This window comes from Pygocentrus nattereri, chromosome 23, assembly GCF_015220715.1.
Source record: "Pygocentrus nattereri isolate fPygNat1 chromosome 23, fPygNat1.pri, whole genome shotgun sequence".
Lineage (NCBI taxonomy): Eukaryota > Metazoa > Chordata > Actinopteri > Characiformes > Serrasalmidae > Pygocentrus > Pygocentrus nattereri.
Window position 1 is genome coordinate 34,752,949 of NC_051233.1, and position 11,690 is coordinate 34,764,638.

The 11,690-nt window shown below is 42.5% G+C and overlaps 1 protein-coding gene across 1 annotated transcript in view; it reads right to left on the minus strand.

The window, feature by feature from the left end:
• LOC119262214 overlaps nucleotides 1-4,778 on the minus strand; it is a 9,823-nt gene extending 5,045 nt beyond the window's left edge. Inside the window, exon 1 of the mRNA XM_037533229.1 lies at nucleotides 4,557-4,778. The gene's annotated coding sequence lies outside the window, so the exon portion shown is untranslated. The remainder of the gene's footprint in view (nucleotides 1-4,556) is intronic.
• Nucleotides 4,779-11,690: the final 6,912 nt, after the last annotated feature.

Sequence of the window (11,690 nt, forward strand, 5' to 3'; positions counted from 1 at the left end):
AGGGTTAGGAGTTGGGGTCAGAGGTTAGGGTTAGGGTTAGGGTTAGGGTTTAGGGTTAGGGTTAGGATTAGGGTTAGAGAACATACAATGACTTCCCCCATCAACTGTCCTCAACAGCCGTGGTTAGATAGGAAGATCAAGGGTATTGCACGGGCCACCGCTTGTTAAGTCACGCCATCGGGCCTTTCAGTTCCTCCGTCTGTGGATGAATCTCCTTTTGTTTGTTGGAAAACTTTTTTTTATTTATAATTGTATTCGGGCTAAGTTATCTTTGATTCTTCTAACTGAGAGAGATAAGAGAATTATTCCTTATATATGGATAAATTAGAGTTGTATTTATATTTGATTCTTCTAACTGCTTCGCGAGGCAAAGAACAAAGAGGTGAAGAGAAGTGTGCGCCACTAGACTGAGCAGGGCACCCTCGAGGCCTGATTTGGCCTATGTTTTTCACCTATTCATTCTCCTTCCCACAACGGCAAGTCAGAGAACGAACAGGTGTGAGATAATATATTTAAGAAATTTTTAGGACACATTATCATTAGGGCACCTACTAGTAGTCTGGTATTTTAGGTTTTTTAATTTACTAAGAGAATTATTCCTTATATATGGATAAATTAGAGTTGTATTTATATTTGATTCTTCTAACTGCTTCGCGAGGCAAAGAACAAAGAGGTGAAGAGAAGTGTGCGCCACTAGACTGAGCAGGGCACCCTCGAGGCCTGTTTTGGCCTATGTTTTTCACCCATTCATTCTCCTTCCCACAACGGCAAGTCAGAGAACGAACAGGTGTGAGATAATACATTAAGACATTTTAGGACACATTATCGTTAGCTTACCTACTAATCGCCTGGTATATTAGTTTTTCTTATTATTAAAAATATCTAAGAGAATTATTCCTTATATGTGGATAAATTAGAGTACAGAAATAGTAGATTAAGAAATTTTAGGACACATCATCAGTAGTGTACCTCAGAGTCATCAGGTGTTTCGGCCTTTAAACACTATACACCTTCGTCCGAGGCGGCCAGCCATAGGTTGATCATGCCTAGGCTTGTGTCCCATGTCCAATTTAGTTATTTTATCCTTTAGAAAGTAATTAGTTTCCTTTTTATTCTTATTGTCATTATCACTGTTATTGCTATTAATATAAGTAGGAGACTGGGCGCTCATTTAAGGTCTGTATGCCCCAGACCACCGTCCCTGCGTGCTGTCCTAGTGGACCCAGGGGGGCTGAATACTTACCTCCTGCCAAACTGACCCTTTGTTAGCACCGCTAGGTTACCCAGGTCAGCCAGACAGGCCTTTAGGCCCACCCTGGCATACACCAGAGCTCGGAATCCAAAGACCAAAGGCCCAGGGCCAGCCGCGAAACGATCACTGCCTCCCAGGACCCTCAGAATCGGAAACCGTGCCTCAATCACCCGTTGCTAGGTGATCGACTCCAAGCCCCGGGAAGGTAGGTACCGTGCAATACGTCACCCCCCAGACAGTCTTGGGTGGAGATCCAAGCCGGCGGATAACTTCCCTTTGAATTCCAGGCTGGTGTTAGCCAACACTGAAATTTTTCTGGGAAGATACCAAGCTTCTACCGCTTTGGCTCTCCTGTTTGGGGTTGTACACCAATGGCGGACTCATCCCTTACCTTTAAAGATGTAGGATGAGTCAAGCTTCTACCATCAGCGCTCCCCCCACCTAAATGTATTGTGGTTTTGGTAAGCCTAGTCTATCTTAGCAGTAGTAAATTCCATCGGGGTGAATGCTTATGGTTTTATGATGTAGTATTGTTGGGAAAAGTGTGTAGTTTTATCAGCAAAAAGTTCTACGTCTCTATCTAATTTTGTTTAAAAGTTATTAACATTTAAAGATGTGAAGTTGTTCCTCATTTGCATATTGGGAGAATTCGCCTATTTGGGGGAATTTTGGTATGTTTTCATAGGTTCTAAGTCTCTATCTAATTATTTAAGGATGTGGAGTTGTTGCCATTGGTCTATTGGAAGGATTCGCATATTGGGAAAATTTGCATATTTCTCTTGAGAATCTACCGTCCTCTAAAGCTTTACTCATTTTAGTGTGGTTCTGGGTTTAAATCTGTATTCTATGTACTCGATCCCCTCATCAGGGGATCACTCACTCTGTTCTCCCTAAAGGGACGAACGCCGGGCTCCCGAACTCGTGTTCTGTAGTTTGGGGTCCATCTATGGTTAAAGTCGGGGGTCCGTTGTTGGGTCCCCTGACTACAGATTGGGTGGGGTCTGGTTTTATAGGTTAGGGATTAGATTGAAAGTTTTAGGGTTAGGTTAGCTAGTGCAGTGTGTGTTGTGTGTGCAGTGTGTGGTGGTGTGTTGTGCAGTGCGTTGTGTGTGTGTGGTGTGTTGTGGTGCAGTGCGCGGTGTGTGTTGTGCACTGCATGATGTGTGTGCAATGTGGTGCAGTGTGTGTTGTGAGGTGTGGTGTGTCGTGGTGCATGTGTGTGCCGTGTGTGTTGTGAGGTGGTGTGTGGTGCGCTGTGTGTGTTGTGCACTGCATGTTGTGTGTGCAATGTGGTGCAGTGTGTGTTGTGAGGTGTGGTGTGTCGTGGTGCAATGTGCTGTGTGTGTGCTGCATGTGTGTGCCGTGTGTGTTGTGAGGTGTAGTGTGGTGTGTGGTGCGCTGTATGTGGTGTGTTGTGAAGTGCAGTGTATGTTGTGCGGTGTGTTGTGGTGTAATGTGTGTTGTAGTGTGTTGTGTTGTGTGGTGCAGTGCGCTGTGTGTGCTGCCTATGTGTGTAGTGTGGTGTGTGTGGTGCGTTATGAAGTGCAGTGTGTGTTGTGCGGTGTACTGTGGTGTAGTGTGTGTTGTGTTGTGGTGTGTTTCGTTTAGTATTTACTGTTTTTAGTTTAGTGTTGGGGTTTTTTAGTCTAGGTGTTAGTAGATGAACAGAGTTATGATTGCGTAGGGGCTGTATTATAGTGTTATTATAATTTAGGGAGTATGGTTAAGTGTTTCGATTGGTTTAGGGAGTACGGTTAGGTGTTTGGATTGGTTTAGGGAGTACGGTTAGGTGTTTGGATTGGTTTAGGGAGTGTGGTTAAGTGTTTGGATTGGTTTAGGGAGTACGGTTAAGTGTTTGGATTGGTTTAGGGAGTACGGTTAAGTGTTTGGATTGGTTTAGGGAGTACGGTTAAGTGTTTGGATTGGTTTAGGGAGTACGGTTAAGTGTTTCGATTGGTTTAGGGAGTACGGTTAAGTGTTTCGATTGGTTTAGGGAGTACGGTTAAGTGTTTGGATTGGTTTAGGGAGTACGGTTAAGTGTTTGGATTGGTTTAGGGAGTACGGTTAAGTGTTTGGATTGGTTTAGGGAGTGTGGTTAAGTGTTTGGATTGGTTTAGGGAGAGTGGTTAAGTGTTTGGATTGGTTAGGGTTAGGGTTAGGTTAGGGTTTAGGGTTAGGGTTAGGGTTAGGTTTAAAGTTCAGGGTTCTAATCCCTGAGTATCCGATGCCCTCGAAAAAAATCAGGGGTCATCGTTATGCACGGGCCGACCTCTTACAAACCATCAGGCTCAGAAATCATCTCATACGGTCTCATGTCCACAACGGTGCTAAATCACACTCAGTAATTGGGTTTTGGGGTGTAGTATAAATTAAATTAATTTTATTACCTAAAATATGTTATGATTAAAAGAGTAAATGAAGAAATTTTAGGACACATCATCAGTAGTGTACCTCAGAGTCATCAGGTGTTTCAGCCTTTAAACACTATACACCTTCATCCGAGGCGGCCAGCCATAGGGTGATCATGCCCAGGCTTGTGTCCCATGTCCAATTAAATTATTTTATTTATTAATTATTAACCTCTAGGTTATGGTTAGGGTAATAAAAATTAGGGTTAATTGGTTATAGTTAGGGTAATAAAAATTAGGGTTAATTAGTTATAGTTAGGGTAATAAAAATTAGGGTTAATTAGTTATAGTTAGGGTAATAATAATTGGGGTTAATTGGTTATATTTAGGGTAATAAAAATTAGGGTTAATTGGTTACAGTTAGGGTAATAAAAATTAGGGTTAATTAGTTATAGTTAGGGTAATAAAAATTAGGGTTAATTGGTTATGGTTAGGGTGAGGTTAAGGTTAGGGTTAAGATTTAGGTTTATGGTTAGTCTAAAGTTAAAATTTGGGTTAAAGATTAGGTTTAAGCTAGTCTACGGTTAAGGTTAGGTGTTAGGGTTGGGTTTTAGAGTCTAGGGTTAGCTTAAGGCTAAGCCTAGGAGTTAAGTCTGGGTTTACACCCCTCCCGTTGCAGTGGAACGGCTCCTGCTGGAGATTCCAGATACAGGACCACTGATTCTATTTTTCCAGATGGGTCATGGATAACCCAACTGCCTGTTCTAGCTGTATATGGCTCTATTTTCTCACCTACAGTTGTAGTAGAACGGCTCCTGCTGGAGATTACAGTTGCAGGAGCCTTGATTTTCCCCTTCCAAATGAATCACGCTCCTTCTGTTTTTCTGTCCTACAGTACAGAAATAAAAGTATAAATTAATCTATCAATCTAAATCTCCCTATTTAATCTCACCTACAGCTGTAGTGAAGCAACTCCTGCTGGAGATTCCAGGTGCAGGAGCATTGCTTCCCGTTTTCCATGTGGGTAGCGGCTAACCCAGCTAATTGCCACTTCTTCATGTACTGTTTTCTCCACTGCAGTTGCTGTGGAGCGGCCCCTGCTGGACATTCCAGGTACAGGCCCAGTCATTTAATTATGCTTCTTTCCTATTTTTTCCTCTCCACTACAGTTGCCGTGGAGATTGGTTTATATGATTTAATGATTTATTTAAAAAAACTATTCTCATTAAAATAATTATATCTATATTTCTAAGTCTTTCTATTTTTTCTCTCTCCACTACAGTTGCCGTGGAGATTATTTTGTATAATTTAATAATTCCTATTTTTTCTCTCTCCACTACAGTTGCCGTGGAGGTTATTTTGTGTAATTTAATAATTCCTATTTTTTCTCTCTCCACTACAGTTGCCGTGGAGATTATTTTGTGTAATTTAATAATTCCTATTTTTTCTCTCTCCACTACAGTTGCCGTGGAGATTATTTTGTATAATTTAATGATTTATTTAAACATAATTATATTTATTTTTAATGTTTCTGACTGTTCTCACTAATAGTTACAGCGGAGCGGCTCCTGTTGGGGATTCAAAAAATGTTCACCACATAGAGCATCATTCTAATTATACCAGAGGGACAGAGACCAATAGTGAGAGCTAACTGTAGCCAGTGGATGACTACTGGTGGCACTGGCATGGTGCACGGGCCTACCTCATACACGTCCCAGGTGGGTGAATTACGGGTGGCACTGGCGGGGTGCATCGGCCTACCTCGTGTACGTCCCTAGTGAGTGAAACACGGGTGGCACTGGCGGTGCGCGGGCCTACTCGTGTATGTCCCTACTGAGTGAACTATGAGTGGCACTGGCGAGTTGCACAGTCCTACCTCGTACATGACCCTGGTGAGTGAATTACGGGTGGTACTGGCAAGGGTGCCCGGCCCCACCCCGCACATGTCCCTGGTGGGTTTACGGGGTGGCCCAGGCTGGGTGCACGGGCCTACCTCGTGTACGTCCCCAGTGGGTGAACCACGGGTGGCACTGGCGGGGTGCATCGGCCTACCTCGTGTACGTCCCTAGTGAGTGAAACACGGGTGACACTTGCGTTGCATAGGTCTACCTCGTACATTACCTTGGTGGGTGAATTACGGGTGACACTAGCGGGGTGCCCGGGCCCACCTCGTACATGTCCCTGATGGGTTTACGGGTGGCCCTGGCGGGTGCACGGGCCTACCTCGTACACGTCCCTGGTAGGTGAATTATGGGTGGCACTGGCGGGGTATACGATGCCCTCAATAAGTCAAGGGTCATCGTTATGCACGGGCCTACCTCGTAGACGTCCCCAGTGGGTGACTACGGATGGCACTGGCTGAGTTGGGTTTAAAGTTCAGGGTTATAAACCCTGAGTATCCGATGCCCTCGAAGAAAATCAAGGGTCATCGTTGTGCACGGGCCGACCTCTTACAAACCATCAGGCTCAGAAATCATCTCATCAGGTCTCATGTCCACAACGGTGCTAAATCACACTCAGTAATTGGGTTTTGGGGTGTAGTATAAATTAAATTAATTTTATTACCTAAAATATGTTATGACTAAAGAAGTAAATGAAGAAATTTTAGGACACATCATCAGTAGTGTACCTCAGAGTCATCAGGTGTTTCAGCCTTTAAACACTATACACCTTCATCCGAGGCGGCCAGCCATAGGGTGATCATGCCCAGGCTTGTGTCCCATGTCCAATTAAATTATTCTATTTATTAATTATTAACCTCTAGGTTATGGTTAGGGTAATAAAAATTAGGGTTAATTAGTTATAGTTAGGGTAATAATAATTGGGGTTAATTGGTTATATTTAGGGTAATAAAAATTAGGGTTAATTGGTTACAGTTAGGGTAATAAAAATTAGGGTTAATTAGTTATAGTTAGGGTAATAAAAATTAGGGTTAATTGGTTATGGTTAGGGTGAGGTTAAGGTTAGGGTTAAGATTTAGGTTTATGGTTAGTCTAAAGTTAAAATTAGGGTTAGGGTTAGGGTTAGGGTTAGGGTTAGGGGTTAGGGGTTAGGGTTAGGGTTTAGGGTTAGGGTTAGGGTTAGGGTTAGGTTTAGAGAACATACAATGACTTCCCCCATCAACTGTCCTCAACAGCCGTGGTTAGATAGGAAGATCAAGGGTATTGCACGGGCCACCGCTTGTTAAGTCACGCCATCGGGCCTTTCAGTTCCTCCGTCTGTGGATGAATCTCCTTTTGTTTGTTGGAAAACTTTTTTTACTATGTATAATTGTATTCGGGCTAAGTTATATTTGATTCTTCTAACTGCTTTGCGAGGTAAAGAACAAAGAGGTGAAGAGAGGAGTGCGCCACTAGACTGAGCAGGGCACCCTCGAGGCCTGACTTGGCCTATGTTTTTCACCTATTCATTCTCCTTCCCACACTGGCAAGTCAGAGAACGAACAGGTGTGAGATAATACATTAAGAAATTTTTTAGGACACATTATCATTAGCGCACCTACTAGTAGTCTGGTATTTTAGGTTTACAAAGAGAATTATTCCTTACATAAACTAGAGTTGTATTTATATTTGATTCTTCTAACTGCTTCGCGAGCCAAAGAACAAAGAGGTGAAGAGAGCAGTGCGCCACTAGACTGAGCAGGGCACCCTCGAGGCCTGACTAGGCCTATGTTTTTCACCTATTCATTCTCCTTCCCACAATGGCAAGTCAGAGAACGAACAGGTGTGGGATAGTAGGTTAGGAAATTTTAGGACACATCATCAGTAGTGTACCTCAGAGTCATCAGGTGTTTCGGCCTTTAAACCCTATACACCTTCGTCCGAGGCGGCCAGCCATAGGTTGATCATGCCTAGGCTTGTGTCCCATGTCCAATTTAGTTATTTATCCTTTAGAAAGTAATTAGTTTCCTTTTTATTATTGTCATTATCACTGTTATTGTTATTAATATAATTAGAAGACTGGGCGCTCATTTAAGGTCTGTATGCCCCAGACCACCGTCCCTGCGTGCTGTCCTAGTGGACCCAGGGGGGCTGAATACTTACCTCCTGCCCAACTGACCCTTTGTTAGCACCGCTAGGTTACCCAGGTCAGCCAGACAGGGTCTGTAGATCGGTCTCATCTTGGGGCCTACTCTGGCATACACCAGAGTTCGGAATCCAAAGACCAAAGGCCCAGGGCCAGCCGCGAACTGATCGCTGCCTCCCAGGACCCTCAGAATCGGAAACCGTGCCACAATCACCCGTTGCCAGGTGATCGACTCCAAGCCTCGGGAAGGTAGGTACCGTATAATACGTCACCCCCCAGACAGTCTTGGGCGGAGATCCAAGCCGGCGGATAACTTCCCTTTGAATTCCAGGTTGGTGTTTGCCAACACTGAAATTTTTCTGGGAAGATACCAAGCTTCTACCGCTTTGGCTCTCCTGTTTGGGGTTGTACACCAATGGCGGACTCATCCCTTACCTTCAAAGATGTAGGATAAGTCAAGCTTCTACCATCAGCGCTCCCCCCATCTAAATCCATTGTGGTTTTGGTAAGCCTAGTCTATCTTAGCAGTAGTAAATTTCATCGGGGTGAATGCTTATGGTTTTATGATGTAGTATTGTTGGAAAAAGTGTGTAGTTTTATTAGCAAAAAGTTCTACGTCTTTATCTAATTTCGTTTAAAAGTTATTAACATTTAAAGATGTGAAGTTGGTCCTCATTTGCATATTTGGGAGAATTCGCCTTTTTGGGGAAATTTTGCATGTTTTCATAGGTTCTAAGTCTCTATCTAGTCATTTAAAGATGTGGAGTTGTTCCCATTGGTCTATTGGGAGGATTCGCATATTGGGAAAATTTGCATATTTTTCTTGAGAATCTACCGTCCTCTAAAGCTTTACTCATTTTAGTGTGGTTCTGGGTTTAATGCTGTATTCTATGTACTCGATCCCCTCATCAGGGGATCACCCACTACGTTCTCCCAAAGGGACGAACGGCGGGCTCCCGAACTCGTGTTCTGTAGTTTGGGGTCCATCCATGGTTAAAGTCGGGGGGCCCATTGTTGGGCCCTCTGACTACAGATTGGGTGGGGTCTGGTTTTATAGGTTAGGGATTAGATTTGAAAGTTTTAGGGTTAGGTTAGCGTGTGTAGTGCAGTGTGTTCTGCGCTACATGTTATGTGTGGTGGTGTGTTGTGCAGTGCGTTGTGTGTGTGTTGTGCACTGCATGTTGTGTGTGCAATGTGGTGCTGTGTGTAGTGCGCTGTGTGTGCAATGTGGTGCAGTGTATGTTGTGAGGTGTAGTATTGTGTGTGTAGTGCGCTGTGTGTGTTGTGCACTGCATGTTGTTTGTGCAATGTGGTGTAGTGTGTGTTGTGAAGTGTAGTGTGGTGTGTTGTGAAGTGCGGTGTGTGTTGTGCGGTGTGTAGTGGTGCAGTGCGCTGTGTGTGTGCTGTGTGTTTGTGCGCCGTGTGTAGTGCAGTGTGTGTTGTACGTTACATGTGTGTGGTGGTGTGTTGTACAGTGCGTTGTGTGTGTGTTGTGCACTGCATGTTGTGTGTGCAATGTGGTGCTGTGTGTAGTGCGCTGTGTGTGTTGTGTACTGCATGTTGTTTGGGCAATGTGGTGCAGTGTGTGTTGTGAGGTGTAGTGTGGTGCGTGTTGTGCGCTGTGTGTGGTACGTTGTGAAGTGCGGTGTGTGTTGTGCGGTGTGTAGTGGTGCAGTGCACTGTATGTGTGCTGTGTGAGCCGTGTGTATAGTGCACTGTGTGTGGTGTGTTGTGAAGTGCAGTGTGTGTTGCGGGGTGTGTTGTGGTGCAGTGTGTGTTGTAGTGTGGTGTGTTGTGTGGTGCAGTGCGCTGTATGTGCCACGTGTGTGCTGTGAAGTGCAATGTTTGTTGTGCGGTGTGCTGTGGTGTAGTGTGTGTTGTAGTGTGGTGTGTTTCGTTTAGTATTTTAGTGTTTTTAGTCTAGGTGTTAGATAGTGGATGAACAGAGTTATGATTGTGTAGGGGCTGTATTTTAGTGTCTGATGAGTTTTAGGGAGTATGGTTTAGTGTCTGATGAGTTTTAGGGAGTATGGTTTAGTGTCTATGAGTTTTAGGGAGTATGGTTTAGTGTCTATGAGTTTTAGGGAGTATGGTTTAGTATGGTTTAGTGTTTTATGAGTTTAGGGAGTATGGTTTAGTGTTTTATGAGTTTAGGGAGTATGGTTTAGTGTTTTATGAGTTTAGGGAGTATGGTTTAGTATGGTTTAGTGTTTTATGAGTTTAGGGAGTATGGTTTAGTATGGTTTAGTGTTTTATGAGTTTAGGGAGTATGGTTTAGTGTTTATGAGTTTTGGGGAGTATGGTTTAGTGTTTATGAGTTTAGGGAGTATGGTTTAGTGTTTTATGAGTTTAGGGAGTATGGCTTAGTATGGTTTAGTGTTTTATGAGTTTAGGGAGTATGATTTAGTGTTTTATGAGTTTAGGGAGTATGGCTTAGTATGGTTTAGTGTTTTATGAGTTTAGGGAGTATGATTTAGTGTTTTATGAGTTTAGGGAGTATGGTTTAGTGTTTTATGAGTTTAGGGAGTATGGCTTAGTATGGTTTAGTGTTTTATGAGTTTAGGGAGTATGATTTAGTGTCTGAGTTTTAAGGAGTATGGTTTGGTGTTTATGAGTTTAGGGAGTATGGTTTAGTGTTTTATGAGTTTAGGGAGTATGGCTTAGTATGGTTTAGTGTTTTATGAGTTTAGGGAGTATGATTTAGTGTCTGAGTTTTAAGGAGTATGGTTTGGTGTTTATGAGTTTTGGGGAGTATGGTTTAGTGTTTATGAGTTTTGGGGAGTATGGTTTAGTGTTTATGAGTTTAGGGAGTATGGTTTAGTGTTTTATGAGTTTAGGGAGTATGGCTTAGTATGGTTTAGTGTTTTATGAGTTTAGGGAGTATGATTTAGTGTTTTATGAGTTTAGGGAGTATGGTTTAGTGTTTTATGAGTTTAGGGAGTATGGCTTAGTATGGTTTAGTGTTTTATGAGTTTAGGGAGTATGATTTAGTGTTTTATGAGTTTAGGGAGTATGGTTTAGTGTTTTATGAGTTTAGGGAGTATGGCTTAGTATGGTTTAGTGTTTTATGAGTTTAGGGAGTATGATTTAGTGTTTTATGAGTTTAGGGAGTATGGTTTAGTGTTTTATGAGTTTAGGGAGTATGATTTAGTGTTTTATGAGTTTAGGGAGTATGGTTTAGTATGGTTTAGTGTTTTATGAGTTTTAGGGAGTATGATTTAGTGTTTTATGAGTTTAGGGAGTATGGTTTAGTATGGTTTAGTGTTTTATGAGTTTAGGGAGTATGGTTTAGTGTCTGAGTTTTAAGGAGTATGGTTTGGTGTTTATGAGTTTTGGGAGTATGATTTAGTGTTTTATGAGTTTAGGGAGTATGGTTTAGTGTTTTATGAGTTTAGGGAGTATGGCTTAGTATGGTTTAGTGTTTTATGAGTTTAGGGAGTATGATTTAGTGTTTTATGAGTTTAGGGAGTATGGTTTAGTGTTTTATGAGTTTAGGGAGTATGGCTTAGTATGGTTTAGTGTTTTATGAGTTTAGGGAGTATGATTTAGTGTTTTATGAGTTTAGGGAGTATGGTTTAGTATGGTTTAGTGTTTTATGAGTTTAGGGAGTATGATTTAGTGTTTTATGAGTTTAGGGAGTATGGTTTAGTATGGTTTAGTGTTTTATGAGTTTTAGGGAGTATGATTTAGTGTTTTATGAGTTTAGGGAGTATGGTTTAGTATGGTTTAGTGTTTTATGAGTTTAGGGAGTATGGTTTAGTGTCTGAGTTTTAAGGAGTATGGTTTGGTGTTTATGAGTTTTGGGGAGTATGGTTTAGTGTTAGGGTTAGGTTTTAGGTTTTGGTTTTAGGCTTGGGTTTAGTGTTACGGTTAGGTTTAGGCTTGGGTTTAGTGTTACGGTTAGGTTTAGGGTTGGATTTAGGGTTACGGTTAGGGTTAGGGTTGGGTTTTTGGGGTTAGGGTTAGGGTTGGGTTTTGGGGTTAGGGTTAGGGTTGGGTTTTGGGGTTAGGGTTAGGGTTTAGGGGTTAGGGCTTAGGGTTAGGTTTAGGGTTTTAGGCTTGGG